The following is a 27092-nucleotide window of genomic DNA, read 5'->3' on the forward strand; positions in this document are numbered from 1 at the left end:
AGCTTATGGCTTCTCATCGGTAACATTTTTCAACTTGGCATCCACCAAATTAGAGGATGCGGTACTCGATGCAGACACTCACATTAAACTAAGCTTCAGAAGATACGGTATGCATACTAACATTCAGAAGAACAAAAGTTCAGCATGTTTATGCATCTCAATGATTCACCATACTATAACCAATACAAAGCTCTGAGAAGGTGTGGAAATAAAGAAAATCGGTGGATGCTTCTCTAAGCAAAGGGCCTCCATGCGCACGCATTAATTTCCTGGGCATGCTTGTTTCTTCTCAATGTTGCGAGCACTTTGAGCACGTTGGCAATTCCACAGCTAGCTAGCTCCATCATCTTGCAATTGATGTTGACACATTTGCAGCAAACACATGAGGCAATAGAGATGAATCAACATGAGTCCATATTGTGCAGTTCCCTTGAAATCATCTTCATTTTCCCGAATCTGAAAAGATAGGAAAACAATAGCTATATTTAAACAGTGTTGCAAAACAATAGCACATATTAATAGCTCGGCATGACAAAACACGATCATCTGGACGAAGGGGATACTAACCTGCCTGAGGAAGATTATATATAATTTCATAAGTCCTTGGTTGATTTCCACCTTCGGCTGCACGGCTTGTTTGATCCTCCACACATGACAGGATCACTCCACACTGCAATTAGCAAGTCAACGTACAAATAAGCTTATTTCATCTTGTAGTGGTCATTGTACCGAGTTACGAATTTAGGATTACCTGGAGCACCATGAGGTTAGCTGATAGAAGGTAGATGCAGCCATATAAAATTTGTGCGGTTCTACCAAAATTGAGGTTTATATCCCTTCCCATTATGACAATTATTCTTGAAGTTAGTAGAATGTGACGACTTGTTCTTTGCATTGAACTTGCCTTTCCCCGAGATTTTTCATGTTGTTTTGGTGCTGGTTGGGCTGGAAGTTCTTCTTGTGTACCATGTAGGCACTAGAAGCTCCCTCAACGACCCGAGGACGTGTGTCTTTTGCTCTCGCCTTCTCTTCAAAATCAAGAGTGCTAATGAGATCCAAAATAGAAAATTCATGTCTCTTGGTTCTTAGAGAAGTAGCAAAATCGTTCCACGAAGGTGGAAGCTTGGCAGTGATGGTCCCAACAACAAATTTGTTCGGCAACACACACTTAAAGTACCCGAGTTCCTTAGAGAGTGACGTTATCTCATGAGTCTGCTAAACAACAGAGCTCTCATCAGTCATCTTATAGTCATAGAATTGCTCCATGACGTACAACTCATTGCCAGCGCCCGAGGCCCCAAACATGGCCTCGAGCGCAGCCCACATGTCTTTGCTACTGTCAAACGACATATATGAATCCACAATGGAATCGTCAAGAACACTCAGCAGGGTTCCTGCTGTGTAGGATTATGATCGCCCTCGGGCTTACCCTTAGCGTCGCCATAGCAGTACATGATCTGAAACCAATATACTGCTCTTGTGTGCCACCTTTTATATTGCACCCCCTTAAAAGTAGGCGACTTCAAAAGCGTAGCAAAACCACTCGGAGTAAATAGCCTATAATCTGGTTTTTGGATTGGATTGTTGAATATATGAGCAATTTACTATGAGATTTAATCTGAATCAACAGTAAATATATCATGACGACAATTGCAAAGATCAAAGTAATGATGCTGACTAAACTAGGAGGACAGAATCACATACTGTACAGCGGGAGCAGAACCGATGTGGTTGATGTTGTCACTCATGTCCTTGATGAAGAGGTTACCGAGGTCGGGGAAGAAGGCTGTCATGGAGGAAGTCGTCGTGGAGGAAGTCATCGCTAGCAGCAGTCATAGGAGTGTGCTCCCCAAAAATCTGATCGCCCCTCTCCCGTACAGGATCACGAAAGGCGGGTTTCGGAGGACTGCTGTCCCTTCTCGCGGTGCACGCCGAAAGGAGGGCTGGAGAAGAATTACGTGGTGGCGCTAAGATCTGGAATGGTGCGAAACCATACGATACAGCGGCAGCTAGGGTAGAGCATGTTAGGTCGGTCATGTGAGTAAGACCAAGTATAATAGTAGTCCTTTGGCCCAAGGCCACTACTACAAATCACCCGGCTGATTTCCTAGAGAAATCAGTCGGCTCGTCAGCCTTTAGATCCTTCCCAGTGCAGTCGTTCGATACTGTCAACGCCAACACCCAGGTCATCGCCCTCAGGCTGCATCAATGCATCCTCCTTTCATTCTCCTGGCTGCACCGACACAGCACATGCCCCCACCCGCTGGAAAAAGCATCGCCCCCTAACTCTGAGACGCCATGCAGCATCGCCGGGAAGCTGTCACAACGACGCCGGCTCACAGCGTCCGGCGTGCTATATCACAATAGGAGGCGCACCAAGTCATCGAAGTTGCATCGTAGCACCAGGTGGCTCTCTGCAGTGACACCGGCTCGCAGCATCCGGCATGCTGCATCACAATAGTAGGAGCACCAAGTCATCGAAGTTTCATCGTAGCACCAGGTGGCTCATTGCAACATCGCGCCTCCGCATCCCTTGTCTGCTGAGTTGCAGCACCGATGACGAGCGGCGGCGGGCACCGGCAACCGCGCCTTCGTGATGTGTTGCAGCACTGACGGGGTGTGGCTCCACCTCCGACCTCCCTCTTCTTGCTGCGTTGCAGCGTAGACGTCGAGCGGCGGTCTCCTCCAGCCTCCTCTTCTTGTTGCGTTGCTGCGACAACGTCGAGCGACAATCTCCTCCGGCCTTCTTCTTCATGCTATGTTGTAGCACCGGCAGCCACCTCCAGCTGCTACGTTGCAACACAGGTGGGAGTAGCGCCCCCTCTGGCCTCCCTCTTGGTACTCGGTTGTAGCACCGGCGGTGAGCTCGGGCAGCGACGACGTCGTAGCAGTGCGGTGAGTAGCCCCGCTTCCACCGCCCTTGCTTGTTGCATAGCAGTAGTGCGGCAAAAAAACAGGAGCAGCTGCGGCAGTTGCAACCGGACGTGGTCACGTTTGTTCTCTCCAAAATTGCAGAAGCAATGGCATGGTGGTCACCATTGCGGTGGCAGTTCTTGCCTGAGAACAAGAATGGGGACGGGAAAAAGAGAGGAAGGAGGGAGAGCGTGTGGAGGAGAGAGGGGTTTGAAGAGATAAGGCGAGTTGGGGAAACCGGTGGATGGGCCACGTGTCCAGCAGCACGAGCGGGTTGTCTTTCCTCATTATCATCTGGTGGATTTTAAATGTTTTCCTTTGCCCAAACCCCATGTATAGCTGCTGAGCCTGCCACATAGGCATAAAATATGATGTGGCAAGTTAACTAAGAAGAGAGAGACTAGTTTGGTGACCGCACGAAGAAATGGTGGAAATACTTTGAGTCTATAGCTAATTAAATGAAGCAAGCTTAGCAACGAAAAACTAAGCACCTATGCAGTGGACACTTGAGTTGCTAAGCCATTTAATGCACTTAGCACCTCATCTAAGCACATCTAAGCACTTAGCACTTAGCACCCCATTGAGCGTGGACCTTGACGGTGTATGTCACCTTGTGTCTAGATCTGAGATGCGATGTGTACCAGATGAATCACTCCAAGCTCGACCACCGTGATGCAAGAGGTGCGAGCCAAGGAACACTGTTGGAGACACCCCCCAGACTAGCCACAATGTTGCTACTTTCCTCTCTTTCTTCATTTATTGCTTGCCACATCATCTACTTTATCTAGACATGTGTGATGTTACTACCTATGTTACTCCCACTTTGGGTAGTCTCATAATTTTCCTCGTCATCATTTGAGTCCTAGAAGTTCTCACTGATACGTCCATTTGGCATCATGCTTTTATGAAAATATTTATTGCATTATGGGCTATTATTTCACTTTATGTCACAATACTTATGGCTATCTCTCTTATTTTACAAGGTTTACATGAAGAGGGAGAATGCCGGCAGCTGGAATTCTAGGCTGGAAAAGGAGCAAATATTGAAGGCCTATTCTGTGCAACTCCAAAAGTCCTGAAACTCCATGGAATACCTTAAAATAAATAAAGAAAAATCGTCGCCAAAGATGAAGGCCAGGGGGCCCACACCCTGCTCACGAGGGTGGGGGGCGCCCCCCCTGGGCGCGCCCCCCTACCTCGTGGGCCCCCTGGTGGCTCTCCGACGCACATCTTCTCCTATATGAAGTCTTTCGATGAGAAAAAAAGGCAACCTTGGCGGAACCAATCTAGGGCTCCGGCAGAGCTGTTCTGCTGGGGACACTTCCCTCCGGGAGAGGGAAATCATCACCATCGTCATCACCAATGCTCCTCTCATCGGGAGAGGGCAATCTCCATCAACATCTTCACCAGCACCATCTGATCTCCAAACCCTAGTTCATCTCTTGTATCCAATTCTTTTCTCCAAGTCCGGGATTGGTGCTAGTAGGTTGCTAGTAGTGTTGATTACTCCTCGTAGTTGATGCTAGTTGGTTAATTTGGTGGAAGATCATATGTTCAGATCCTTTATGCATATTATTACCCCTCTGATTATGAACATGAATATGCTTTGTGAGTAATTACGTTTGTTCCTGAGGACAAGGGAGAAGTCTTGCTATTAGTAGTCATGTGAATTTGGTATTCGTTCGATATTTTGATAAGATGTATGTTATCTAACCTCTAGTGGTGTTATGTGAACATCGACTACATAACAATTCACCATTATGTGGGCCTATAGGAAGGCATTGGGAAGTAATAAGTAGATAATGGGTTGCTAGAGTGACAGAAGCTTAAACCCTAGTTTATGCGTTGCTTCGTAAGGGGCTTATTTGGATCCATATGTTTCATGCTATGGTTAGGTTTACCTCAATACTTTTGTTGTAGTTGCGGATGCTTGCAATCGAGGTTAATCATAAGTGGGATGCTTATCCAAGTAAGGGAAGTACCCAAGCACCGGTCCACCCACATATCAAATTATCAAAGTACCGAACGCGAATCATATGAGCATGATGAAAACTAGCTTGACGATATTCCCATGTGTCCTCGGGAGCGCTTTTCCTATTATAAGAGTTTGTCCAGGCTTGTCCTTTGCTACAAAAAGGATTGGGCCACCTTGCTAAACTTTATTTACTTTTGTTACTTGTTGCTCGTTATAATTTATCCTATCACAAAACTATTTGTTACCACTTATTTCAGTACTTGCATAGAATACCTTGCTAAAAACCGCTTATCATTTCCTTCTGCTCCTCGTTGGGTTCGACACTCTTACTTATCGAAAGGACTATGATAGATCCCCTATACTTGTGGGTCATCAAGACTCTTTTATGGCGCCGTTGCCGGGGAGTGAAGCGCCTTTGGTAGGTGGAATTTGGTAAGGAAAAATGTATTTGGTGTGCTGAAATTTTCTGTCACTTGTTACTATGGAAAGTAATTGTCTGAGGGGCCTGTTCGGGGTATCTTCACCCCGTCCAGTAGAGCAAATAGTTGCTCCTCAACCTACTGAACCTATTGAAAATGAAACTCCTTTTCAGATTCGTTCGGGTATGATGGAAAAACTGCTAGCTAACACTTTTATATGAGATGGAACAAAGCATCCTGATGAACATCTACGCTATGTGGATGATGTTTGTGGACTATTTAAGCTTGCAGGTATACCCGATGATGTTGTTAATAAGAAGGCCTTCCCTTTATCTTTGAAGGGAGACACGTTGACATGGTATAGGCTATGTGATGATATGAGATCATGGAACTATAAAAGATTGAAATTGGAATTTCATCAAAAGTATTACCCTATGCATCTTGTTCATCGTGATCACAATTATATATATAATTTTTGGCCTCGTGAAGGAGAAAGCATCGCTAAAGCTTGGGGGAGGCTTAAATCAATGTTATATTCATGCCCTAATCATGAGCTCGCAAGAGAAGTAATTATGCAAAGTTTTTATGCTCGGCTTTCTGATAACAAGCGCACCATGCTCGATACTTCTTGTGCTGGCTCTTTTATGATGAAGCCTATTGAATTTAGATGGAATTTATTGGATAGAATTAAACGCAACTCTGAAGATTGGGACCTCGATGAAGGTAAGGAGTCAGGTATGACACCTAAGTTTGATTGTGTTAAATCTTTTATGGATACCGATATTTTCCATAAGTTTAGCACTAAATATGGACTTGACTCCGAGATAGTAGCTTCTTTCTGTGAATCTTTTTCTACATATGTTGATCTCCCCAAGGAGAAGTGGTTTAAATATCATCCTCCCATAGAAGTAAAAGTAGCTGCACCTATTAAAGTTGAAGAAAAGACTGTCACTTACAATGATCCTATTGTTCCCACCTCTTATGTTGAGAAACCACCTTTCCCTATTAGAATGAAGGATCATGCTAAAGCTTCAACTATTGTCCGTAAAAGCAATATTAGGACTTATACACCACCTGAGCAAGTCAAAGTAGAACCTAATATTGCTATCGTTAAAGATCTCTTGTATGATAATATTGATGGGCATGTTATTCAATTCTCTGGTGAAACTAGTAGAATTGCTAAACCCTGTGATAGAGATAAACATAGACCTGTGGTAGGCGTGCCTGTTATTTCTTTTAAAATAGGAGATCATTGTTATCATGGCTTATGTGATATGGGTGCTAGTGCTGGTGTTATACCCGTTGACTTATACAAAGAAATTATGCATGAGATTGCACCTGCTGAGTTAGAGGAAATTGATGTTACAATTAAACTTGCCAATAGAGATACTATATCTCCAATAGGAATTGTTAGAGATGCTGAAGTCTTGTGTGGGAAAACTAAATACCCCGCTGATTTTCTTGTTCTTGATTCTCCACAAGATAGCTTTTGTCCTATTATATTTAGTAGACCCTTCTTGAATACTGTTAACGCTAAGATAGACTATGAAAAGAATGTTGTTACTATTGGCTTGGACGATATGGTTCATGAGTTTAATTTCTCTAAATATAGTAAACAACATCGTGAGGAAGAATTGCCTAGTAAGTATGAAATTATTGGTCTTGCTTCCATTGCCGTACCTCCTAGTGATTCTTTAGAACACTATTTGCTAGACCATGAAAATGATATGTTCATGAATGAAAGAAGGGAAATAGATGAAGTATTCTTTAATCAGGAACCTATTCAGCAACACAATTTGCCTGTTGACATCCTAGGGGATCCTCCTCCACCCAAGGGTGATCCCGTGTTTGAGCTTAAACCGTTGCCTGATAATCTTAAATATGCTTATCTTGATGAAAAGAAAATATATCCTGTCATTATTACTGCTAACCTTTCAGAGCATGAAGAAGAAAGATTATTGAAAACTCTGAAAAAGCACCGTGCTGCTATTGGATATACTCTGGATGATCTTAAGGGCATCAGTCCCACTCTATGTCAACATAAAATAAATTTGGAAGCTGATGCTAAACTAGTTTGTGATCCTCAACGACGTTTGAATCCTAAAATGAAAGAAGTGGTAAGAAAGGAAATACTCAAGCTTCTGGAGGCAGGTATAATCTATCCCGTTGCTGATAGTCAGTGGGTAAGTCCTGTCCATTGTGTCCCTAAGAAGGGGAGTATTATTGTTGTCCCTAATGATAAAGATGAATTGATTCCGCAAAGAATTATCACAAGTTATAGGATGGTAATTGATTTCCGCAAATTAAATAAGGCTACTAAGAAAGATCATTACCCCTTACCTTTTATTGATCAAATGCTAGAAAGATTATGCAAACATACACATTATTGCTTTCTAGATGGTTATTCTGGATTCTCTCAAATACCTGTGCCGGCTAAAGATCAATCAAAGACTACTTTTACATGCCCTTTTGGTACTTTTGCTTATAGACGTATGCCCCTCGGTTTATGTAATGCACCTGCTACCTTTCAAAGATTCATGATGGCTATATTCTCTAACTTTTGCGAGAAAATTTGTGAAGTTTTCATGGACGACTTTTCTGTCTATGGTTCCTCTTTTGATGATTGCTTGAGCAATCTTGCTCGAGTTTTGCAGATATGTGAAGAAACTAATCTTGTCTTGAATTTGGAAAAGTGCCACTTTATGGTTAATGAAGGTATTGTCTTGGGGCACAAAGTTTCTGAAAGAGGTATTGAAGTTGATAAAGCCAAGGTTGATGCTATTGAAAAGATGCAATGTCCCAAGGACATCATAGGTATAAGAAGTTTCCTTGGTCACGCCGGATTTTATAGGAGGTTCATTAAGGACTTCTCAAAAATCTCTCGGCCTCTGACTAATTTATTACAAAAAGATGTACTATTCGTCTTTGTTGATGATTGCGTAGAAGCATTTGAAATACTTAAGAAAACATTAGTCTCTGCACCTGTTGTTCAGCCACCTGATTGGAAATTACCCTTTGAAATTATGTGTGATGCTAGTGATTATGTTGTAGGTGCTGTTCTAGAGCAAAGAGTTGATAAGAAATTAAACGTTATCCATTATGCTAGTAAGACTCTAGACAATGATCAAAGAAATTATGCTACTACCGAAAAGGAACTTTTAGTAGTTGTATTTGCTTGTGATAAATTCAAACCTTATATAGTTGATTCTAAATTAACTATTCACACAGATTATGCTGCTATTAAATATCTTATGGAAAAGAAAGATGCAAAACCTAGGCTTATTAGGTGGCTTCTCTTGCTTCAAGAATTTGATTTGCATATTGTCGATAGAAAAGGAGCTGAGAACCCCATTGCAGACAACTTATCTAGGTTAGAGAATGTTCTTGATGACCCACTACCTATTGATGATAGTTCTCCTGATGAACAAGTAAATGTCATAAGCACTTCTCGTAGCACTCCATGGTATGCTGATTATGCTAATTATATTGTTGCTAAATTTATACCACCTAGCTTCACATACCAACAAAATAAAAAGTTTTTCTATGACTTGCAACATTACTTTTGGGATGACCCACATCTTTATAAAGAAGGAGTAGATGGTGTTATTAGACGTTGTGTACCTGAGCATGAACAGGAACAGATCCTACGCAAGTGTCACTCCGAAGCTTATGGAGGACACCACGCTGGAGATAGAACTGCACATAAGGTATTGCAATCCAGTTTTTATTTGCCTACTCTCTTCAAGGATGCCCGTAAGTTTGATTTGTCTTGTGACGAATGTCAGAGAATTGGTAATATTAGTAGACGGCAAGAAATGCCTATGAATTATTCACTTCTTATTGAACCATTTGATGTTCGGGGCTTTGATTATATGGGACCTTTTCCTTCCTCTAATGGATATACACATATTTTAGTTGCTATTGATTACGTTACTAAGTGGGTAGAAGCTATTCCAACTAGTAGTGTTGATCATAACACTTCTATTAAAATGCTTAAGGAAGTTCTTTTTCCGAGGTTTGGAGTCCCTAGATATTTAATGACTGATGGTGGTTCACACTTTATTCATGGTGCTTTCCATAAGATGCTTGCTAAATATGACATTAATCATAGAATTGCATCTCCATATCACCCGCAGTCTAGTGGTCAGGTAGAACTGAGCAATAGAGAGATCAAATTAATTTTGCAAAACACTGTCATTAGATCTAGAAAGAATTGGTCCAAGAAACTTGATGACGCATTATGGGCCTACAGAACTGCATATAAAAATCCTATGGGTATGTCTCCGTATAGAATGGTCCATGGAAAAGCTTGTCACTTACCTCTCGAACTAGAACATAAGGCATATTGGGCTATTAAAGAGCTCAATTATGATTTCAAACTTGCCGGTGAGAAGAGGTTATTTGATATTAGCTCACTTGATGAATGGAGAACCCAAGCTTATGAAAATGCCAAGTTGTTTAAAGAAAAAGTTAAAAGATGGAATAACAAAACGATACAAAAGCGTGAGTTTAATGTAGGTGATTATGTGTTGCTATACAACTCTCGTTTAAGATTTTTTTGCGGGAAAACTTCTCTCTTAATGGGAAGGTGCCTACGTTATCGAGGAGGTCTATCGTTCCGGTGCCATAAAAATCAACAACTTCGTAGGCACAAATCCAAAGGTGGTAAACGGTCAAAGGATCAAGCACTATATCTCAGGTAATCCTATAAATGTTGAAACTAATGTTATTGAAACCGTAACCCCGGAGGAATACATAAAGGACACTTTCCAGAATGTTCGAGACTCCGAAAAGGAATAGGTATGTGGTACGGTAAGTATACCGACTCCAAAACAATTTTTAAGGCAATGTTTCTCTGTTTTGGAATATTTAGAAAAATAGAAAAATAAGAAGCAGTCCGGGGAGGACACGAGGCCTCCACGAGGGTGGAGGGCGTGCCCTACCCCCCTGGGCGTGCCCCCCTACCTCGTGAACACCTCGTGTGCCCTCCAGACTCCGTTTCCTTGCACGATACGTATTTTGGTCGGTAAAAATTCATTATATATACTCCCGAAGGTTTTGACTCTCGTATCACACAAATATCCTCTATTTTCGTTTCGAGTTGTTGCTGCTGTAGGTTAGAGCAAGATGTCTTCTCAAGATTCGGAGGGAGAGAGCTACATGGCTGATTATATTGCAAATCCAAAAGTATATGGGGATGTGGAGCATTATGGCTGGACCACGGAGGACGAAGAAGACTATGATCCAAAGAAGAGGGAGGAAACGAGTTCCGATGAAGAGGATTATCCCCTACCTCAACCTGGTGATATGCATGTGGAGTTCAAGAAGTCAAGCCTCCATAAGGTCCAATCTATCCCGCCTTGTTTCTTGTAGGACAGCAAGGCAGCATTATGCAAAAAGATAATGAAAGTTGAGCTCGAGAATGAGGATCTGAGGGAGGAAAATTTTAGCCTCAGACGCAAGCTAGAGAAGAAAAATGCAGCGACTGCATCATCAACAACACCTCCACCACCAACAACCAAGGAGACATAATCACGTGGGTATGGGCACTCCCGTTGGCAACTGGCAAGCTTGGGGGAGGTGCCCTGGTATCGTATCACCATCACAACTCCTATCTTTACCGTTTTTCTTAGTTCGATCCCTTTAGTAGTATCTTGATTTAGTAGAATAAAAGTTATGGCATGATCTAGTTTTGAGCTTTGCTTTATGATCCTTCTTTGTAATCGAGTTTGTGAGCTATATAATAAATTAGTGTTGAGTGAAGGGCTTGATTATTTTGTCATGATCTTGGGTGATTAGTAGAAAAAGAATAAAAATAATCAAAGAGTTCATATTGATCTTATTGAATGTAATGAGTTCACATAGAAAGAGTATGATGATTAAAAGTTGTTGGGAGTTGGCAAATATAGCTTTGGTCATCGTTGCAATTAATAGGAAGTAATAATGAAAGAGAGGTTTCACATATAGAATATTATGATTGACATCTTTTATGATTGTGATCACTCATTAAAATATGACATGCTAAAGAGTTGATGTTGGACAAAGAAGACAACATAATGAGTTATGTTTTCTTACATATGAGATAAAGTATGTTGTCATGGATCCTCTACTGTGTTGAGCTTGCCTTTCCCCCTCATGCTAGCCAAATTCTCAGCACCAAGTAGAAATACTACTTGTGCTTCCAAATACCCTTAAACCAGTTTTGCCATGAGAGTCCACCATATCTATCTATGGATTGAGTAAGATCCTTCAAGTAAGTTGTCATCGGTGCAAGCAATAAAAATTTCTCTCTAAATATGCATGACTTATTAATGCAGAGAAATAAACTTTGTACGAACTTGTTGTGGATGCAATAAAAGCGACGGACTGCATAATAAAGGTCCACATACAAGGGGCAATATAAAGTGGCGTTCTTTTGCATTAAGATTTTGTGCATCCACCCTAAAGGCACATGACAACCTATGCTTCCCTCTGCGAAGGGTCTATCTTCTATTATTATCCTCTACCTTATGCAAGAGTCGCGGTGATCTTCACCTTTCCTTTTTCATTTTATCCTTTGGCAAGCTCAGCATGTTGGAAAGAACATGATATATATATCTAATTGGATGTGGGGGAGCATGAATTATTATTGTAGACATTAACCTTGAGGTAAAGGGTTGTGGGGCAAAACTATAAGCCCCTATCTTTCTCTGTGTTTGACTAAAACTCCGTAACCACAAGTATTGCGTAAGTGTTAGCAATTATGAAGGACTAAGTGATAGTTGAGTATGTGGACTTGGTTTTAAGCTCTGACATAGACTCTTTCCGATGTTATGATAAATTGCAATTGCTTCAATGACAGAGGGTATAATTTGTTGGTGCTCAATAAGGTTTCTGATTCATACTTTGGCTTTGTGAAAATATCATCACTTGAACATAAGTAATCATATGACAAAATCTATATATGTTGCTGTTATGAAATAATCATGATGCCTTAATGTCTGTATTTTATTTTTATCGACGCCTCTACCTCTAAACATGAGGACATATTTATTGTTATCGGCTTTTCGCTTGAGGACAAGCGAGGACTAAGCTTGGGGGAGTTGACACGTCCATTTTGCATCATGCTTTTATGACAATATTTATTGCATTATGGGCTGTTATTTCACGTTATGTCACAATACTTATGGCTATTCTCTCTTATTTTACAAGGTTTACATGAAGAGGGAGAATGCCGGTGGCTGGAATTCTGGGCTGGAAAAGGAGCAAATATTGAAGGCCTATTCTGTGGAACTCCAAAAGTCCTGAAACTCCACGGAATACCTTAAAATAAATAAAGAAAAATCGTCGCCAAAGATGAAGGCCAGGGGGCCCACACCCTGCTCACGAGGGTGGGGGGCGCCCCCCTGGGCGCGCCCCCCTACCTTGTGGGCCCCCTGGTGGCTCTCCGACGCCCATATTCTCCTATATGAAGTCTTTTGATGAGAAAAAAGGCAACCTTTTGGGACGAGACTCCATCGCCACGAGGCGGAACCTTGGCGGAACCAATCTAGGGCTCCGGTAGAGCTGTTCTGCCGGGGACACTTCCCTCCGGGAGGGGGAAATCATCACCATCGTCATCACCAACGCTCCTCTCATCGGGAGAGGGCAATCTCCATCAACATCTTCACCAGCACCATCTGATCTCCAAACCCTAGTTCATCTCTTGTATCCAATTCTTGTCTCCAAGTCCGGGATTGGTGCTAGTAGGTTGCTAGTAGTGTTGATTACTCCTCGTAGTTGATGCTAGTTGGTTAATTTGGTGGAAGATCATATGTTCAGATCCTTTATGCATATTATTACCCCTCTGATTATGAACATGAATATGCTTTGTGAGTAATTACGTTTGTTCCTGAGGACAAGGGAGAAGTCTTGCTATTAGTAGTCATGTGAATTTGGTATTCGTTCGATATTTTGATAAGATGTATGTTATCTAACCTCTAGTGGTGTTATGTGAACGTCGACTACATAGCAATTCACCATTATGTGGGCCTAGAGGAAGGCATTGGGAAGTAATAAGTAGATGATGGGTTGCTAGAGTGACAGAAGCTTAAACCCTAGTTTATGCGTTGCTTCGTAAGGGGCTTATTTGGATCCATATGTTTCATGCTATGGTTAGGTTTACCTTAATACTTTTGTTGTAGTTGCGGATGCTTGCAATAGAGGTTAATCATAAGTGGGATGCTTATCCAAGTAAGGGAAGTACCCAAGCACCGGTCCACCCACATATCAATTTATCAAAGTACCGAATGCGTATCATATGAGCATGTGGAAAACTAGCTTGACGATATTCCCATGTGTCCTCGGGAGCACTTTTCCTATTATAAGAGTTTGTCCAGGCTTGTCCTTTGCTACAAAAAGGATTGGGCCACCTTGCTAAACTTTATTTACTTTTGTTACTTGTTGCTCGTTATAATTTATCCTATCACAAAACTATTTGTTACCACTTATTTCAGTACTTGCATAGAATACCTTGCTAAAAACCGCTTATCATTTCCTTCTGCTCCTCGTTGGGTTCGACACTCTTACTTATCGAAAGGACTATGATAGATCCCCTATACTTGTGGGTCATCAAGACTCTTTTATGGCACCGTTGCCGGGGAGTGAAGCGCCTTTGGTAGGTGGAATTTGGTAAGGAAAAATGTATTTGGTGTGCTGAAATTTTCTGTCACTTGTTACTATGGAAAGTAATTGTCTGAGGGGCTTGTTCGGGGTATCTTCACCCCGTCCAGTAGAGCAAATAGTTGCTCCTCAACCTACTGAACCTATTGAAAATGAAACTCCTTTTCAGATTCGTTCGGGTATGATGGAAAAACTGCTAGCTAACACTTTTATAGGAGATGGAACAAAGCATCCTGATGAACATCTACGCTATGTGGATGATGTTTGTGGACTATTTAAGCTTGCAGGTATACCCGATGATGTTGTTAATAAGAAGGCCTTCCCTTTATCTATGAAGGGAGACACGTTGACATGGTATAGGCTATGTGATGATATGAGATCATGGAACTATAAAAGATTGAAATTGGAATTTCATCAAAAGTATTACCCTATGCATCTTGTTCATCGTGATCGCAATTATATATATAATTTTTGGCCTCGTGAAGGAGAAAGCATCGCTAAAGCTTGGGGGAGGCTTAAATCAATGTTATATTCATGCCCTAATCATGAGCTCGCAAGAGAAGTAATTATGCAAAGTTTTTATGCTCGGCTTTCTGATAACAAGCGCACCATGCTCGATACTTCTTGTGCTGGCTCTTTTATGATGAAGCCTATTGAATTTAGATGGAATTTATTGGATAGAATTAAACGCAACTCTGAAGATTGGGAACTCGATGAAGGTAAGGAGTCAGGTATGACACCTAAGTTTGATTGTGTTAAATCTTTTATGGATACCGATATTTTCCGTAAGTTTAGCACTAAATATGGACTTGACTCTGAGATAGTAGCTTCTTTCTGTGAATCTTTTTCTACTTATGTTGATCTCCCCAAGGAGAAGTGGTTTAAATATCATCCTCCCATAGAAGTAAAAGTAGCTGCACCTATTAAAGTTGAAGAAAAGACTGCACTTACAATCATCCTATTGTTCCCACCTCTTATGTTGAGAAACCACCTTTCCCTATTAGAATGAAGGATCATGCTAAAGCTTCAACTATTGTCCGTAAAGCAATATTAGGACTTATACACCACCTGAGAAAGTCAAAGTAGAACCTAATATTGCTATCGTTAAAGATCTCTTGTATGATAATATTGATGGGCATGTTATTCAATTCTCTGGTGAAACTACTAGAATTGCTAAACCCTGTGATAGAGATAAACATAGACCTGTGGTAGGCGTGCCTGTTAATTCTGTTAAAATAGGAGATCATTGTTATCATGGCTTATGCGATATGGGTGCTAGTGCTGGTGTTATACCCGTTGACTTATACAAAGAAATTATGCATGAGATTGCACCTGCTGAGTTAGAGGAAATTGATGTTACAATTAAACTTGCCAATAGAGATACTATATCTCCAATAGGAATTGTTAGAGATGCTGAAGTCTTGTGTGGGAAAACTAAATACCCCGCTGATTTTCTTGTTCTTGATTCTCCACAAGATAGCTTTTGTCGTATTATATTTGGTAGACCCTTCTTGAATACTGTTAACGCTAAGATAGACTATGAAAAGAATGTTGTTACTATTGGCTTGGACGATATGGTTCATGAGTTTAAGTTCTCTAAATATAGTAAACAACATCGTGAGGAAGAATTGCCTAGTAAGTATGAAATTATTAGTCTTGCTTCCATTGCCGTACCTCCTAGTGATCCTTTAGAACACTATTTGCTAGACCATGAAAATGATATGTTCATGAATGAAAGAAGGGAAATAGATGAAGTATTCTTTAATCAGGAACCTATTCGGCAACACAATTTGCCTGTTGAAATCCTAGGGGATCCTCCTCCACCCAAGGGTGATCCCGTGTTTGAGCTTAAACCGTTGCCTGATAATCTTAAATATGCTTATCTTGATGAAAAGAAAATATATCCTGTCATTTTTAGTGCTAACCTTTCAGAGCATGAAGAAGAAAGATTATTGAAAACTCTGAAGAAGCACCGTGCTGCTATTGGATATACTCTGGATGATCTTAAGGGCATCAGTCCCACTCTATGTCAACATAAAATAAATTTGGAAGCTGATGCTAAACCAGTTTGTGATCCTCAACGACGTTTGAATCCTAAAATGAAAGAAGTGGTAAGAAAGGAAATACTCAAGCTTCTGGAGGTAGGTATAATCTATCCCGTTGCTGATAGTCAGTGGGTAAGTCCTGTCCATTGTGTCCCTAAGAAGGGGAGTATTATTGTTGTCCCTAATGATAAAGATGAATTGATTCCGCAAAGAATTATCACAGGTTATAGGATGGTAATTGATTTCCGCAAATTAAATAAGGCTACTAAGAAAGATCATTACCCCTTACCTTTTATTGATCAAATGCTAGAAAGATTATGCAAACATACACATTATTGCTTTCTAGATGGTTATTCTAGATTCTCTCAAATACCTGTGCCGGCTAAAGATCAATCAAAGACTACTTTTACATGCCCTTTTGGTACTTTTGCTTATAGACGTATGCCTTTCGGTTTATGTAATGCACCTGCTACCTTTCAAAGATTCATGATGGCTATATTCTCTGACTTTTGCGAGAAAATTTGTGAAGTTTTCATGGACGACTTTTCCGTCTATGGTTCCTCCTTTGATGATTGCTTGAGCAATCTTGCTCGAGTTTTGCAGATATGTGAAGAAACTAATCTTGTCTTGAATTTGGAAAAGTGCCACCTTATGGTTAGTGAAGGTATTGTCTTGGGGCACAAAGTTTTTGAAAGAGGTATTGAAGTTGATAAAGCCAAGGTTGATGCTATTGAAAAGATGCAATGTCCCAAGGACATCATAGGTATAAGAAGTTTCCTTGGTCACGCCGGATTTTATAGGTGGTTCATTAAGGACTTCTCAAAAATCTCTCGGCCTCTGACTAATTTATTACAAAAAGATGTACTATTCGTCTTTGATGATGATTGCGTAGAAGCATTTGAAATACTTAAGAAAACATTAGTCTCTGCACCTGTTGTTCAGCAACCTGATTGGAATTTACCCTTTGAAATTATGTGTGATGCTAGTGATTATGCTGTCGGTGCTGTTCTAGGGCAAAGAGTTGATAAGAAATTAAACGTTATCCATTATGCTAGTAAGACTCTAGACAATGCTCAAAGAAATTATGCTACTACCGAAAAGGAACTTTTAGCAGTTGTATTTGCTTGTGATAAATTCAGACCCTATATAGTTGATTCTAAATTAACTATTCACACAGATTATGCTGCTATTAAATATCTTATGGAGAAGAAAGATGCAAAACCAAGGCTTATTAGGTGGGTTCTCTTGCTTCAAGAATTTGATTTGCATATTGTCGATAGAAAAGGAGCTGAGAACCCCATTGCAGACAACTTATCTAGGTTAGAGAATGTTCTTGATGACCCACTACCTATTGATGATAGTTCTCCTGATGAACAATTAAATGTCATAAGCACTTCTCGTAGCACTCCATGGTATGCTGATTATGCTAATTATATTGTTGCTAAGTTTATACCACCTAGCTTCACATACCAACAAAAGAAAAAGTTTTTGTATGACTTGCGACATTACTTTTGGGATGACCCACATCTTTATAAAGAAGGAGTAGATGGTGTTATTAGACGTTGTGTACCTGAGCATGAACAAGAACAGATCCTACGCAAGTGTCACTCCAAAGCTTATGGAGGACACCATGCTTGAGATAGAACTGCACATAAGGTATTGCAATCCGGTTTTTATTTGCCTACTCTCTTCAAGGATGCCCGTAAGTTTGATTTGTCTTGCGACGAATGTCAAAGAATTGGTAATATTAGTAGACAGCAAGAAATGCCTATGAATTATTCACTTCTTATTGAACCATTTGATGTTCGGGGCTTTGATTATATGGGACCTTTTCCTGCCTCTAATGGATATACACATATTTTAGTTGCTATTGATTGTGTTACTAAGTGGGTAGAAGCTATTCCAACTAGTAGTGTTGATCATAACACTTCTATTAAAATGCTTAAGGAAGTTCTTTTTCCGAGGTTTGGAGTCCCTAGATATTTAATGACTGATGGTGGTTCACACTTTATTCATGGTGCTTTCCGTAAGATGCTTGCTAAATATGACATTAATCATAGAATTGCATCTCCATATCACCCACAGTCTAGTGGTCAGGTAGAACTGAGCAATAGAGAGCTCAAATTAATTTTGCAAAACACTGTCATTAGATCTAGAAAGAATTGGTCCAAGAAACTTGATGACGCATTATGGGCCTATAGAACTGCATATAAAAATCCTATGGGTATGTCTCCGTATAGAATGGTCCATGGAAAAGCTTGTCACTTACCTCTCGAACTAGAACATATGGCATATTGGGCTATTAAAGAACTCAATTATGATTTCAAACTTGCCGGTGAGAAGAGGTTATTTGATATTAGCTCACTTGATGAATGGAGAACCCAAGCTTATGAAAATGCCAAGTTGTTTAAAGAAAAAGTTAAAAGATGGCATAACAAAAGGATACAAAAGCGTGAGTTTAATGTAGGTGATTATGTGTTGCTATACAACTCTCGTTTAAGATTTTTTTGCAGGAAAATTTCTCTCTTAATGGGAAGGTGCCTACGTTATCGAGGAGGTCTATCGTTCCGGTGCCATAAAAATCAACAACTTCGCATGCACAAATCCAAAGGTGGTAAACGGTCAAAGGATCAAGCACTATATCTCAGGTAATCCTATAAATGTTGAAACTAATGTTATTGAAACCGTAACCCCGGAGGAATACATAAAGGACACTTTCCAGAATGTTCGAGACTCCGAAAAGGAATAGGTATGTGGTACGGTAAGTATACCGACTCCAAAACAATTTTTAAGGCAATGTTTCTCCGTTTTGGAATATTTAGAAAAATAGAAAAATAAGAAGCAGTCCGGGGAGGACACGAGGCCTCCACGAGGGTGGAGGGCGCGCCCTACCCCCCTGGGCGCGCCCCCTACCTCGTGAGCACCTCGTGTGCCCTCCAGACTCCGTTTCCTTGCATGATACGTATTTTGGTCGGTAAAAATTCATTATATATACTCCCGAAGGTTTTGACTCTCGTATCACATAAATTACCTCTATTTTCGTTTCGAGTTGTTGCTGCTGTAGGTTAGAGCAAGATGTCTTCTCAAGATTCGGAGGAAGAGAGCTACATGGCTGATTATATTGCAAATCCAAAAGTATATGGGGATGTGGAGCATTATGGCTCGACCACGGAGGAAGAAGAAGACTATGATCCAAAGAGGAGGGAGGAAACGAGTTCCGATGAAGAGGATTATCCCCTACCTCAACCTGGTGATATGCATGTGGAGTTCAAGAAGTCAAGCCTCCATAAGGTCCAATCTATCCCGCCTTGTTTCTTGTAGGACAGCAAGGAAGCATTATGCAAAAATATAATGAAACTTGAGCTCGAGAATGAGGATCTGAGCGAGAAAAATTTTAGCCTCAGACGCAAGCTAGAGAAGAAAAATGCAGCGACTGCATCATCAACAACACCTCCACCACCAACAACAAAGGAGACATAATCACATGGGTATGGGCACTCCCGTTGGCAACTGGCAAGCTTGGGGGAGGTGCCCTGGTATCGTATCACCATCACAACTCCTATCTTTACCGTTTTTCTTAGTTCCATCCCTTTAGTAGTATCTTGATTTAGTAGAATAAAAGTTATGGCATGATCTAGTTTTGAGTTTTGCTTTATGATCCTTCTTTGTAATTGAGTTTGTGAGCTATATAATAAATTAGTGTTGAGTGAAGGGCTTGATTATTTTGTCATCATATTGGGTGATTAGTAGAAAAAGAATAAAAAAAATCAAAGAGTTCATATTGATCTTATTGAATGTAATGAGTTCACATAGAAAGAGTATGATGATTAAAAGTTGTTGGGAGTTGGCAAATATAGCTTTGGTCATCGTTGCAATTAATAGGAAGTAATAAGGAAAGAGAGGTTTCACATATAGAATATTATCATTGACATCTTTTATGATTGGGATCGCTCACTAAAATATGACATGCTAAAGAGTTGATGTTGGACAAAGACGACAACATAATGAGTTATGTTTTCTTACATATGAGATAAAGTATGTTGTCATGGATCCTCTACTGTGTTGAGCTTGCCTTTCCCCCTCATGCTAGCCAAATTCTCAGCACCAAGTAGAAATACTACTTGTGCTTCCAAATACCCTTAAACCAGTTTTGCCATGAGAGTACACCATATCTATCTATGGATTGAGTAAGATCCTTCAAGTAAGTTGTCATCGGTGCAGGCAATAAAAATTTCTCTCTAAATATGCATGACTTGTTAATGCAGAGAAATAAACTTCGTACGAACTTGTTGTGGATGCAATAAAAGCGACGGACTGCATAATAAAGGTCCACATACAAGGGGCAATATAAAGTGGCGTTCTTTTGCATTAAGATTTTGTGCATCAACCCTAAAGGCACATGACAACCTCTGCTTCCCTCTGCGAAGGGCCTATCTTCTATTATTATCCTCTACCTTATGCAAGAGTCGCGGTGATCTTCACCTTTCCTTTTTCATTTTATCCTTTGGCAAGCTCATCATGTTGGAAAGAACATGATATATATATCTAATTGGATGTGGGGGAGCATGAATTATTATTGTTGACATTAACCTTGAGGTAAAGGGTTGTGGGGCAAAACTATAAGCCCCTATCTTTCTCTGTGTTCGACTAAAACTCCGTAACCACAAGTATTGCGTAAGTGTTAGCAATTATGAAGGACTAAGTGATAGTTGAGTATGTGGACTTGGTTTTAAGCTCTGACATAGACTCTTTCCGATGTTATGATAAATTGCAATTGCTTCAATGACAGAGGGTATAATTTGTTGGTGCTCAATAAGGTTTCTGATTCATACTTTGGCTTTGTGAAAAGATCATCACTTGAACATAAGTAATCATATGACAAAATCTATATGTGCTGCTGTTATGAAATAATCATGATGCCTTCATGTCCGTATTTTATTTTTATCGACGCCTCTACCTCTAAACATGAGGACATATTTATTGTTATCGGCTTTTCGCTTGAGGACAAGCGAGGACTAAGCTTGGGGGAGTTGATACGTCCATTTTGCATCATGCTTTTATGACAATATTTATTGCATTATGGGCTGTTATTTCACGTTATGTCACAATACTTATGGCTATTCTCTCTTATTTTACAAGGTTTACATGAAGAGGGAGAATGCCGGCGGCTGGAATTCTGGGCTGGAAAAGGAGCAAATATTGAAGGCCTATTCTGTGCAACTCCAAAAGTCTTGAAACTCCATGGAATACCTTAAAATAAATAAAGAAAAATCGTCGCCAAAGATGAAGGCCAGGGGGCCCACACCCTGCTCACGAGGGTGGGGGGCGCCCCCCCCTGGGCGCGCCCCCTACCTTGTGGGCCCCCTGGTGGCTCTCCGACGCCCATCTTCTCCTATATGAAGTCTTTCGATGAGAAAAAAAGGCAGCCTTTCGGGACGAGACTCCGCCTCCACGAGGCGGAACCTTGGTGGAACCAATCTAGGGCTCCAGTAGAGCTGTTCTACCGGGGACACTTCCCTCCGGGAGGGGGAAATCATCAGCATTGTCATCACCAACGCTCCTCTCATCGGGAGAGGGCAATCTCCATCAACATCTTCACCAGCACCATCTGATCTCCAAACCCTAGTTCATCTCTTGTATCCAATTCTTGTCTCCAAGTCCGGGATTGGTGCTAGTAGGTTGCTAGTAGTGTTGATTACTCCTCGTAGTTGATGCTAGTTGGTTAATTTGGTGGAAGATCATATGTTCAGATCCTTTATGCATATTATTACCCCTCTGATTATGAACATGAATATGCTTTGTGAGTAATTACGTTTGTTCCTGAGGACAAGGGAGAAGTCTTGCTATTAGTAGTCATGTGAATTTGGTATTCGTTTGATATTTTGATAAGATGTATGTTATCTAACCTCTAGTGGTGTTATGTGAACGTCGACTACATAACAATTCACCAGTATGTGGGCCTAGAGGAAGGCATTGGGAAGTAATAAGTAGATGATGAGTTGCTAGAGTGACAGAAGCTTAAATCCTAGTTTATGCGTTGCTTCGTAAGGGGCTTATTTGGATCCATATGTTTCATGCTATGGTTAGGTTTACCTTAATACTTTTGTTGTAGTTGCGGATGCTTGCAATAGAGGTTAATCATAAGTGGGATGCTTATCCAAGTAAGGGAAGTACCCAAGCACCGGTCCACCCACATATCAATTTATCAAAGTACCGAACGTGAATCATATGAGCATGATGAAAACTAGCTTGACGATATTCCCATGTGTCCTCGGGAGCGCTTTTCCTATTATAAGAGTTTGTCCAGGCTTGTCCTTTGCTACAAAAAGGATTGGGCCACCTTGCTAAACTTTATTTACTTTTGTTACTTGTTGCTCGTTATAATTTATCCTATCACAAAAAACTATCTGTTACCACTTATTTCAGTACTTGCATAGAATACCTTGCTAAAAACCGCTTATCATTTCCTTCTGCTCCTTGTTGGGTTCGACACTCTTACTTATCGAAAGGACTACGATAGATCCCCTATACTTGTGGTTCATCACTCACCCACATCATCATTAGGCATGTAGCCGCCTTGATAGACAACGTGCGCAGAAGGAGTAGAGGCGACTAGCGACGCACCACATCATGGGCATTCCGTACATGCTCGTGTGCATGCAACGTGGGTGTTTTTTCATCAGTGCTAGCTCTAAGGCAGAGGCCGCGATCTTCTTCGTCTCCGACTATTCATTGACCAAAGATGGCAAAGAGGTGCTGCAAGAAATGCTTAGGTGCCATCGTGTGCGAGCATCGCCGTAGCACGACGAACCGGCAGCCACTGCAGATGGCGCACGCTTCCATGCAGCCAAGTGTGTTTGCATGCATGTGTTATTCACGTGCATTCTGTGGCCGAGTGTGTGCGCATGCACGTGTTTTGTACGTGCGTTTATGCTCCATGTTGTGCGCATATGTGCATGAGTTGGATCGGATGGAGTTAGTGCGTTGGCGTGTGTACATGTGTGGCTGCATGCGTCCTGTACATGTGTGGCTTGTTGTGTGGTGATCAATATAAACTATAAAAAATATTCAACTTAGCATCCTAATGTATCGTCTCTAGTGGTTAGCGAACAATTCATGTTGTTTTATTTGTTTATAGGTGGGCAGGCGGCAAAAAACAGGGCAAAATGCGCAAGGTTCCTTGCGGACGCTCCAACGCGAGGTTCCTTGCTCTTTCTCAGTCATCGGGAATCTATGTTCAACTCCTTTTTTTATGTGAGCTTTGTTCATCCTTTTGCCAACATGAGAGACATCTAGCATCAAGGTGCACGTGTCATGCAAGAAAATGGAGATAATCAGATAAGCAGTGCATAAGTGAGTCGGGCACTTCAATGGCACCTACTATGCAATATTTTTTCTCCTCGATGGCACGTGAATAGTGGACGTCCTCAACGATGGAGCACGGGATGGTAGCCATGACATGGTCAGCCCTTTTTTGGAGAGAGTACATACAAAATACCTTTATTGTGTCCCGTCAACTCGCAGCACGAGGAGAAACTTTTGCTTACAAGCGGTGGACGTGCAGCACTCCATTTGGTGTCAGATTGCTAGAAGTACTACTGTAGAACCATCGACTTCCGAAAGAGGCGAAGAGCCAAGCGCAAGGTCACCTACTAACCTTAGGCTAGGCGTAGTGGCAGTAACATAAGTAGGGGTACCTCCTTTTTTTACTCTAGAAACAACCACATGCGAATATTGGATGGTAGCAGCACAACAACTGAATCAAAAAGCGAAACCAACCAATGAACTACTACTACTGGTGAGCGTTTGCTAGTACGTATCATGTACTCCGTCTGTCCATGTAAATAGGGCTTAATGCATTTTCTAAGACTAACTTTGGCCCTGTTTGGATCCATGGGTTAGGGTTAGTTTGAGCTATTTGGTGCTCAAATAGCCCTAAAATATCCAAGCATGAGGGTTAAATTGGACCAAGTTGCACTGAACCCACCAAAAAGAACTATCCCACCCAAGAGGTGCTAGTTGGAGGTAGTTCTCATTAGGCCCACTGAAAAATCACTTTTCTCTCTACATAAAGTGCATTCATTTTCAATCTAACCCTATCACCCAAACATCTCTTTGGCTACAGTTAGGCTACTCATAGTGGGGAGTATCATATACTAGTATCATGCATACGATACTAGTGTATGATACTACCTCCATAGCGCATATTTTCATAAAGTAGTATCATAGATGGTCATATTTATTGCCATGCATCATACAAAGTAGCATAGCATTTAACATGATACGGTATCTACCTATGTTAGTCTAACCATCTCTCTCTTCTTTAATTGTGTGCCACATAAGCATGTTTGCTAGTCCCAAGTGCATGTTACCGGTTATGTTACTCCCACTATGGCCAGTCTTAGTTCACGGTTAGTCACGAGTTAGTCTAACCTATAGCTAAGTTAGATTATCCGAATAGGAGCAGTATAGGACATGCAAGTTTCTCAAAGCATACGGTCAAATTCGTACATGAAAGGGTCTTTTTTTTGGAACGTGAAACGATCTTCGGATGATATAATTTTTAAATTATATAAAATCTTATCAATAGTCAAAGGCATCCTCGAAGAATACATTAGGCCCTATATAAAATCTTATCAATAGTCAAGACCAAGTGTTCTAAATGAGTTCAAAACGAAAAACTGGACCCACTCACGGCACGACATGCCTGTCTCGTTTGGTCCGTCGGTCAAAGCGCTTCCTCTTCTTGGTATAACAATAGAGTACAATATCTTTTAACATGTGATGAGTTAACCGAGCTCAATACACAGAAAAATGCCAGCCCGCCGCACTTTGAGAGAGATGAGGAGCGAGAAGCGATACAGGCTACTGGATTACTAGAGCTAGGTGTCGCACGGAAGCCAAGAAATATGGTGATAGCATGGGTTAGCCATGTAGCATGATGTAACTACACTGGTCTGCCATGTTTTGTACTCTTCCTGTCCATTGTGAAGATGATTGGTTGATTTAATATTGCTGAATAATATAAAATATTATGAGTGCATCCGCTCCACCATGAGGTTCCTTGCTCCTTCTCGGTCGTCAGGAATCTATGTTCTTCCACTCTCTTTTTTGACGTGATCTTTGTTCATCCTTTTGCCAACACGCGAGACATCTAGCATCAAGATGCACGTGTCATCAATATAATGGAGATAATCAGATAAGCAGTGCGCAAGTTAGTCGTGCACTTTGATGGCACGTACTACGTTATATTTTTTCTCCTTGATGGCACGTGAATAGTGCATGTAGTCAACGACGGAGCAGGGGATGGTAGCCATGACATGGTCAGCCCTTTTTGGAGAGAGTACATACTAAATAACTTTGATGCATCCCGTCAACTCGCAGAACGACGAGATGCTTGCTTACTACGCCTTCTCCCTCGCCAACGTGTGCGCGGTGGCTCGCAGCACGAGGAGAAACTTTTGCTTACAAGCCGCCTACCCACCTATAGAACCGCCTCGCGCTGGCCAATTCCACTCCAAACACCTAGGGAGGCGGTTGAACTGAACAAGTCTAACTTGCTCCAGTTTAACCCTCATGTTTGGATACTTTAGGGCTATTTGAGACCCAACTATCTCAAACTAACTCTAACTCATGGATCCAAACAGGGCCAAAGTTAGTCTCGGAAAAAGCATTAAGCCCTATAAACATGGATAGACGGAGTACATGATACATACTAGCAAACGCTCACCATTGGTAGTTCTTCATTGGTTGGTTTCAATTTTTGATTCAGTTGTTGTGCTGCTACCGCCAATATTCGCGTGTGGTTGTTTCTAGAGTAAAAAGGGAGGTACTAGTACTTACTGGTGGGAAAGGTGAAGTGATGGTTGCTTCGCCCGAGTAACTTATTACTCTGGGAATATGGGAGTACCAGCAGATTCAAGGAACAGAGAAATGATGGTTGCTTCATCTGAGCAACTTACTATGATGAAGGTGGGACTCTATGATTTGACTGCTCACTAGTCATTACTATTGCATTGCAACGACCGGGGTGAATCTTTCCCTACAGTTGTGCACTCAATATTGCTGCATGGAAGGTGGAGCCGATGAATGAGGTCCCACATGTCGGTGAAACGAAGTTGAATTGTTTCTGGCATTGCTATCAATCCTTCAGGATTTGTTTATATGTATGCATAATTTTAATGAAATTTTACTATGATGCTATGAACGTTTCAACTTTGGTTCCCGCTGGAAAAAGAAGGTTTCAGCTTAGGATTCATGTGTCTTGCCTCAAGATTATCTCGTTACAACATTCCATCAAATACAAATGAAACTACCATGGCGGGTAATGCATCTCAATTGTTCGCAGATCAGCGCCAATATTCACATCACAACTGAAGACAAACTTGTGATAAGGTGTACAAATAAAGAAAAATATATAATTGATCGATGTTGTTCATAGGCATGGCTCCATTTCCTTGGCACGGTGTTCATTGCTTGGCAGCTAGTTTCACCCAGCTCTGTAGCCAAAAAAGAAGTTTATGGAGGACACCACAATCCGATCATTTTTGCAGCACCACTAAAATCGAGCGGACCATCCCTGTTTGCAAAGATATCCAGTCAGTGTGATTACAATAATAGTGGAACTAGATGATGAAACATAACACACATAAATAGAAGCCGATCACCTCTACGATCTCTCTTTAGGACTAACTACTTGTTGGAGAAGATTAGGCACGGAGTTGGATGAGGAGGATAGCAAAACCAATCTCCCGTTCTGCAGTCCCACTAAAATGTAAAAAGGTTGCCCGTGTGACATTTTGGCGGAACTTCACAAAATACTCTTAAGAAAAAAGTGAAAATGGATAGCCCTATTTGCAATAGGAGGTAGAAAGGAAACAATTACTGCCCAATAACACGAGTTGAAGACACATACGCCTACAAAAAAGAAGCATATTCCATGTAATAAGGGAAAGATAGCACATGGTGGTTTATCAAAAATGGTTTGAGGCAAGATTGCTAGATGGAAAGTACGCTGGCCGAGATACGTTTTAAGCAAACAACTAAAGAAGATCCACATGCATCAACGTGGGAAGATGGGAAGTGGAGCAAGGCCGGAGG

The sequence above is a fragment of the Triticum aestivum genome, chromosome 4B (genome assembly GCF_018294505.1).
Source record: "Triticum aestivum cultivar Chinese Spring chromosome 4B, IWGSC CS RefSeq v2.1, whole genome shotgun sequence".
NCBI lineage: Eukaryota > Viridiplantae > Streptophyta > Magnoliopsida > Poales > Poaceae > Triticum > Triticum aestivum.